The sequence below is a fragment of the Myripristis murdjan genome, chromosome 19 (genome assembly GCF_902150065.1).
Source record: "Myripristis murdjan chromosome 19, fMyrMur1.1, whole genome shotgun sequence".
NCBI classification, from domain to species: domain Eukaryota; kingdom Metazoa; phylum Chordata; class Actinopteri; order Holocentriformes; family Holocentridae; genus Myripristis; species Myripristis murdjan.
The window spans coordinates 7,494,905-7,502,500 of NC_043998.1; the positions used below are offsets into that span (position 1 = coordinate 7,494,905).

At 39.3% G+C, this 7,596-nt stretch overlaps 1 long non-coding RNA gene across 1 annotated transcript in view; it reads right to left on the reverse strand.

The window, feature by feature from the left end:
• Positions 1-5,759: 5,759 nt before the first annotated feature.
• LOC115378349 (uncharacterized) overlaps positions 5,760-7,596 on the reverse strand; it is a 5,217-nt gene continuing 3,380 nt past the window's right edge. The window contains exon 2 of the long non-coding RNA XR_003930112.1: positions 5,760-6,412. This is a non-coding gene — a long non-coding RNA (uncharacterized LOC115378349). The remainder of the gene's footprint in view (positions 6,413-7,596) is intronic.

Here is a 7,596-nt window from a genome sequence, read left to right on the forward strand (position 1 = left end):
TGGAGCACCAGAGAATGACTGAAGGTGGAGACTGAGAGGAGGAGAGCGTGGTTGAGCTTGATGATGCTTTCAAGTGCTGTGGGAAACACCGCAACAACGAGGTGAGCGCACAGGATCAATCCGGTTGACACTTAAATCCTTACGTGGTCCAGAAAGCAATTCCGCCCAAGACGACACAAAGAAAATGTCCTCATGTAAAAGTTTTCGCTACCTTCAACGTCGCGCAAGTCCAAAGTCTCTCCCTTTTCTGTGTGGCACACGGCACAAGGCAACATTTGGGTGCCGTGGTTGCATGGGTTCAAGTGCTGCGAATGCGACTGCGCTCACGCATTGGCGCGCCGCATTCAGTGGCACTGGCCTGTGTGTGTTGAAGGCAGTGGCGCACTGTCGCTAGTTGTGAATAAGCCACCGTTTTATATCCAGACCCTTCGCTCTCTGTGCTGTCAAAAATGCTGTAATTTTAGTTCATATGAATGGACACACACAGTGGTAGACAGTTTTTGGAAAGTGGGAATTTCATGACATTTGCTTAGCAGTTACTGAAAAGTGATCAACATTAGTCTATTACTGTTGTCACTTGTAGTTGATAACATTATAATTTACAAGTTAACGGCTGAAAATATAGTAGTGTTTGATCTACTGTTCTTCTATATTGCTACAAAAATGGGCAACAACAAAGTGATTTATTGAAATATTATTAGGTTTTCAAAGTTTCTCATGTTAATTTCATTGTTGCAGCAGCACAAGAGAGCTCTGTGCTGCCAGGGATGTTTGGTATCTGAAAAGGAAAGGACAGCTAAAAACTATTCTTTCCTTCCAGGGTCTTTTTTGTCATCATTTCTGACACGGAAGGACAGTTCTTCCACTATATGAACAAAAGTACTTGAAGGACACATCTCTTAATCACTGAATTCAGGTGTTTCATTCATTCCCATTGCCACAGGTGTATAAAATCCAGCAGCTAGCCATGCGGTCTGCCTTTACAAACATGTGTGAAAGAATGGCTCATTTTAAAGAGCTCACTGAATTTGAGCCTGGCACTGTAACAATAATGTAACAGGATGCCACCATTGCAACAAGTTAGTTGGGGAAATTTCTTCCCTCCTAGATATTCCACCATCAGCTGTAAGTGGTATTATTGCAAAGTGGAAGTGTTCAGGAACCACAGCAACTCAGCCACCAGGTGGTAAAAACTGTTTCCATGGCCAAGCAGCCACATGCAAGCCTTACATCACCCAGCACAACAGCAAGTGTCGGATGGAGCGGTGTAAAGCACGCCGCCACTGGACTCTGGAGCACTGGAAACATGTTCTGTGGAGTGACCAATCACACTTCTTTATCTGGCGGTCTGATGGACGAGTCTGGGTTTGGCAAATGCCAGGAGAACGTTCCCTGCCTGACTGCATTGTGCTGACTGTAAAGTTTAGTGGAGGAGGGATAACGCCATGGGCTTGTTTTTCTGGGGTTTGCCTCAGCCCCTTAGTTCCAGTGAAGGGAAATTTTAATGCTTCAGCTCACCAGGACATTTTGGACAAATTTATGCTTCCGACTTTGTGGGAACAGTTTGAGGAAGGCCCTTTTCTGTTCCAGCATGACTGTGCCCCAGTGCACAAAGCAAGCTCCATAAAGGCATGGTTGGGTGAGTTTTGTGTGGAAGAACTTGACTGGCCCACACAGAGCCCTGACCTCAACCCCATGCAACATCTTTGGGATGAACTACAACTGAGACTGAGAGCCAGGCCCTCTGGTCCAACATCAGTGTCTGACCTCACAAATGCTCTCCTGGATGAATGGATAAAAATTCCCACAGACACACTTGCATCTTGCAGGAAGCCTTCCCAGAAGAGTGGACACTGTTATAGCTGCAAAAGGGGGGACCAACTCCATATCAATGCCTATGGATTTAGAATGGGATATCATAAAAACTCGTGTAGGAGTAATGTGTAGGTGGTCCAATACTGTTGTTGATATAATGTATGTATGACGGAGGAAATAGAAGCATCCGAGCACTTGAAGGCATCAGTAAGTCAAATTGGGTTGAGTGCAACAAATGGATTTGTAATGCTGCCTTCGAGTGCTATAGAAAATACAATAATCACGAAAATGGACAACCCAATGAAATGGTAAATATGAGCAGGAATGTGGGAATTTTCTCATGTGACATGCAGCGCTGTCATGTTCAAGGAATGGGGAGCAGAAAATAAAGATCATAAAGAATGTATAGAACAACTTTTGACTAATAAAATAATTAAAACATCAGTTATGTGCCAGATTCACATTTTCTCCTGTTCATTCTCCTACCGCTGTTGGCTGTCCTTGACTTCCCAGCCACAGATATTGTTGGAGCAGATGGATGTGAAAACCAAATTACATGCAATTGTCTCAAGAAAGAGAGAACATAGCACAACCAATGTCTGCTCTGTCAATGGGCCACAGCTAATGTACAACGGTATAATTCTGATGGAAAGTTGCTTTTGTTCAGTGGCTTTTAGCTCCAGCTCAGATAAGAGGCTGAAAGACTCACAGCTCTCACATCTCTGGGTGATATTAGGATATGCTTTTACTGCCAAGTCTTTATGAAATCCACTCAAACACATGCATTCTATTTTAAAGAGAATACAGTGTCTCAAAATGGGGCTTGAAATTTTATTCCTGTCTTATTCTGCATATCTGAATATGATAACTCAATAGGCATGAAAGTAAATCAATAGAATAATAGCGGGAAAATTCATTGCCTCGGTGAATTACATTGCCATGGCAACAGTTACTTTTCAGAGTGTTGAGTGTCGGCTGGGCAGTTACCATAGTGTGTGTGTGTGTGTGTGTGTGTGTGTGTGTGTGTGTTCTTAGAGATAGAGCGAAGGAGTCAGAGATGGGTGAATGTTGATATCATGTGGGAGTAGGAGATTGTGAATGTGTATGCAAATGTATATAGCTTAATAAATAGTGAAAAATATAGAATGCAAAAAGGAGGTAAAGGGTTAAACTATGGTTAGAGCAATATATAATGCCAATTCTGGCATCTACTCAAATACCAGTATCAGTTAGTCCTGTGGCTCAGTGCCAGTATGATGGAGAGCTACATAACACATTTTTTTTTCTTTATATGTTTCATTTATTGCCCTAATTGCTGTTCCATGAATTAATTATTCATTTAAAGGTAGTAATCTATCCCTTGGTTGCAGTGTTTTTGAATAGTTGTAGTGAGTCACCCTCCCTTAAAGAGCTGCCAACCCATGTAAAACAATTTGGTTAGTTTGAGTTTTAATGGAGATTTTTTTAGCATCCCATGGTGGTCTAAATACTGTTTCAGTCTTTCCCACCCTGCCAAGAATAAACATCTACGGGGAAGCTCTAAATACTTGTATATTTGCTTTTTTTTTTTTTTTTTTTTTTGGCACAAAATGCATTGAATTTAATATCAGCACACAAGATCAGCGACTGGCAGCTGCAGTACTAAAGATGCTATTATTGGGCCTCATATCAGCCATTAAAAGCCTATGGGCTATATCAGTCAAAGCCTAAAACACTATAATATGTCTTCATTTGGAGCTGTTTGGTTGGACAGCAGCTCAAGAGAGCAGGAAGATGGGAGGGGTGGGGTGTGGGGGCAGACAGACAAAGCAACAGACAACAAGTGACAGAAAAAGAGAGAGTCCTTGCAGACAGAGATGCAGATGTGATCAGTTTGCCCCTGTGGGAATAATCCAGTAAAAACTCTGGACAGAACTGGAGCACGGCGCTGTTCGGCTGGAGCAGACAGGACACAGGAGGAGCTGAGGCTCATGGCTGTGTGCTCCACTGGAACTGACTGTTTCACTAATTATTGTTATCATTCTAACTGATCATTTTCCATGGCCTAGTGGCCTGGTAAATGACCTACTTCTTCTCATATCTTAAAATGCTGGACCAGAAAGAGACAGCAGGGTGACCTTGCAAGACCATTGTGTAACAAAGTGTCCTACATTTGATCCCCATTCCCATGAGCTCCAGGGTGCATCATACAGTCAGGTGTCCTTGAGCAAGGCATTGGATCTTTACCAGCTCCCAGGCTGCTGCCGCTACCGCTGCAGTGACACCTGCTTGTGGAAAATTAGAATATCCATATCAGAAATATGAAGACAGCCCATCTGTGACTCAGTTCAGATGCAGTTCAACTAATGTCCTTGAAATATGAACATATGGGCTGTTGTGCGCATTTGCAATGTTATGCACTGTGTGGGGCAGAAGTTGTGATAGGAAGAGTGAGCACCCACTAGTGTTCAAAATAAGCAAAAACATTTCAAATGAAAGGTGAGGAGGTGAAGAGTTTCAGAGGGACAGTCTGCAGGATTTTACTATTCTGATAACCAAAAATTGCTTAAAAGAGCAATGTGTTAGAGTTACTGAGAATATTAGTAAACCAATTAATTGTTTTTTCTTTCATCTATGCAGTATCAATAGACAAGATGACACCAGTCACCAGGAGCACAGTGAATGGTGACTGGTGATTAATAAATTTCGACAGTCAGCTTCCTCCATAAATGAGTGTCAGCTTTACAAAATGTTACAGCCTGAATTAAAATTAATTCCAGACACAAAATATTTTACTGTGCTGTCTGAAAGCAAAGCAGAATTTTAAACCAGTTTTCATTAAGTTGTACTTTTATCTTTTTTTTATGAACTGATAAATTGTATTCCTTTGTGTTTTGTTATGTGCATTTCTGTTTCTTTCCATTTAGTATCTGCAGTGTATTTTGACTTTCAATAATACTGTACATGTAAAAACCTAACTTTAGGCAAGAGCTGGAAATTAGCAATCGCTGTAAACTATGTGCAGCACAGCAACAGTTTCATGTTTTGCACTGAAATTATGTGAAATTGCATTTTCGTATCAATCAACCAAGCAAACAAACAAATATTTTTGCAAAACAAAATGAATGGTTGTTTTGTTGGATTGCTCAGGGGCAAGTTTAAAGTGTAAAAGTCAAGTATGGTTTGCAAGGTTGTTCAATATGAAAGTACACTAAAACAGTGCAGATGAATAAGATAACACTATTGTACTATCAGCAAAACAAACAAACAAAAACTCTCCAAGTTGATGATCACCAGCAAGGATCCATATAGTTCAGTCCAAAAAAAATTTAATTGTGATGGCATTCAAGCATAATCATAACCGGCACAGAATAATCACCAGTTTAAGGAGGGGTAGGCCTAAAATAATTCCTAAAACTTTGATGAGCACAAATTTTAGGACAATACATGCTACACACCTCACAATCGAAATCTTGTTCCAGCTTCAGAAAAAGAAATTAGATCACTGTTGCTATTTTTTTGGTTTGTTTTGTTTTGTCTAATTAATGTCTGCCACATCTCTGTTTGTTTTCTGTTTTATTTATTATATGGAAAAAACAATAAAAGAATTGATCACAAAAAAAGAAAAAGAAATTAGTTGTGTTTACACAGTGGTGCACTAGCTTTTTATTACCAGTAGATGTCACCCACATATTATTTGACAAAGCACCACATCAAGCGATAGCCCTGTCCCAACACATTTGCCACTTTAATAATAACCAGACAGAGGAGTGTCAAATGTTAAAATAATTTCAATTTGAGAAAATAAAACAGCAACCCAAACTTCTTATATGACAGGGGAAAAAATGCATTATTCTTAGTTCCGTTTTCTTAGTTCTGTCTTCTATACATCAACCTTTTTCAAATCAATTCACCTGATGGATTAAATCTTTTTTTTTTTTTTTTTTTTTTTTTTTTTTTTTTTTAATACAGTACAGCAATAAGCTAACAAGTATTGACACATTTTGAAGTTGGGTAAAGAGCTTACATGTGACAAAGGAAAATATAATGTAAATCCTCTGCTATCTACGTGTGTATTCTTTTATTTTGAATCACACTTTTACTTGATTATCATATAATTTATCATATCAATCAACAATTGCATTATATGACATATCCTATGTAACGTAAGCAGAGCACTTGCCATTGTAAATACAAGGTAAGACTTTACATCTTATAATTAAATGTTTTCTTTTAGAATGCCTGCATGATAATCTAAATGATATAAAGACTTGTTAAAAAGGAGCTATCATCTAGAGCCTTGGGGCTCACTGAGTTACAGTGTGTATCTCTTAGGGTTATGGGTTAACTTCCTGTCAACCTCCACTCAGTAAGATGATAAAAATGTGCTTTATAACAAGCAGAGGAGAACGTTCAGTGTAGATGAGGGATTACAGTAGGAAGAAGAAGACATAATTATCAAATGTCTAATATCAAATTGCTGTCCTTTGAGACTTCTTTCTGAAGCATATTGGTGTTTGTTTTCATGAAGTTTCATGAAGTGTCACATATCAGCAGACTTCAGTAAGTCAGCCTAGGCTCAGTTAAACAGCCCAGTAATTCAGACTCTTCCTTTGAGCTGAAAAAAAAAAGAAAGAAAAAATCTGTTAGTGGAGAGTTGAATGTAAATAAAATCTGCTCTCATTACATTACATTCAAAGCTCTTAAAAATAGGAGAAAAACAACACAATACTACTACTAATAATAATAATAATAACAAGTAAACTGAATTGTTGAAAGCTCAGTGGTTATCAGTCATGGCTTGCTAATGTAAGTCACTCAACATCCATGCCTGCTGATTCAAAATCTCACCATGTATTCTGATTTCTTACCAGCCTACTTAGTTTTTGGCATAGATCAAAGCAACCAGACCAAAAAAAAAAAAAAAAAATGCCAGCATCATGGCGAGTGGATTTAATTTCAAATTTTGACCATGGATAAAGGCTCACTCCATGCTGTTACTAGCCTATAATATGCTATACATCCTCAAAAGTAATTGTCTTGTCTTTTAAGTGAATGATTAACCATTAAAAATTTGCTTATGAATTTGTAATTTAGTAATTAGGAGTGTATAGTATTGCTTAGATTAAATTTTAGCTTATCAAATGGGAGCTTATCCTCATATTATCTCTCGTGTAAAAGCTTATTACAGTACATCTGTGAAATACTGAATGTCTCATAGATCTACTGAGAGAAATGTCATTATGGCTCAAGACTAAAGTGTAAACCTGAGGATATGTAATCAAAATTTGAGTCTTTTGATTAAAGGATCAAATCAGTCTGAAACTGAATAACCAGCTTGTACCATTTCATCATTCTTTACGTCCCTGTCCCTCAGGAAGATAACACAAGGGCACCATGTTGTGTTGTGACCCTGGCTTCCTCACCAGAGTATAGGAATGGACCGCCATTACGAGAAACACTGTGATCCTACCATGCAAGGCAAACTCTCTGGATTTTTCACTGAAGACAGAGAAAGGTGCCCACACACACGCAGTGAGCATGGCAGTCGCCAATATCCTACTGTGGGCTAATCCACCAACATTATGGCGATGATAAGCACTCTTCCTCTGTTTTGCATTCTCATTCTCTTTCTGTTATTTCTCCTTTCTTCATCTCATTCTGCTTCTCTCCCTCTCTTTCTCTCTCTCTCTCGCTCTGCTCTTGCCCCGTCTTCTCTGTCTTCTGTCCCCTCTCTGCAATCTGTGTCTGTGCCACCTTTGGCACCAGCCCGCCCATTGGCACCTGTGCCAAGCCTGGCAA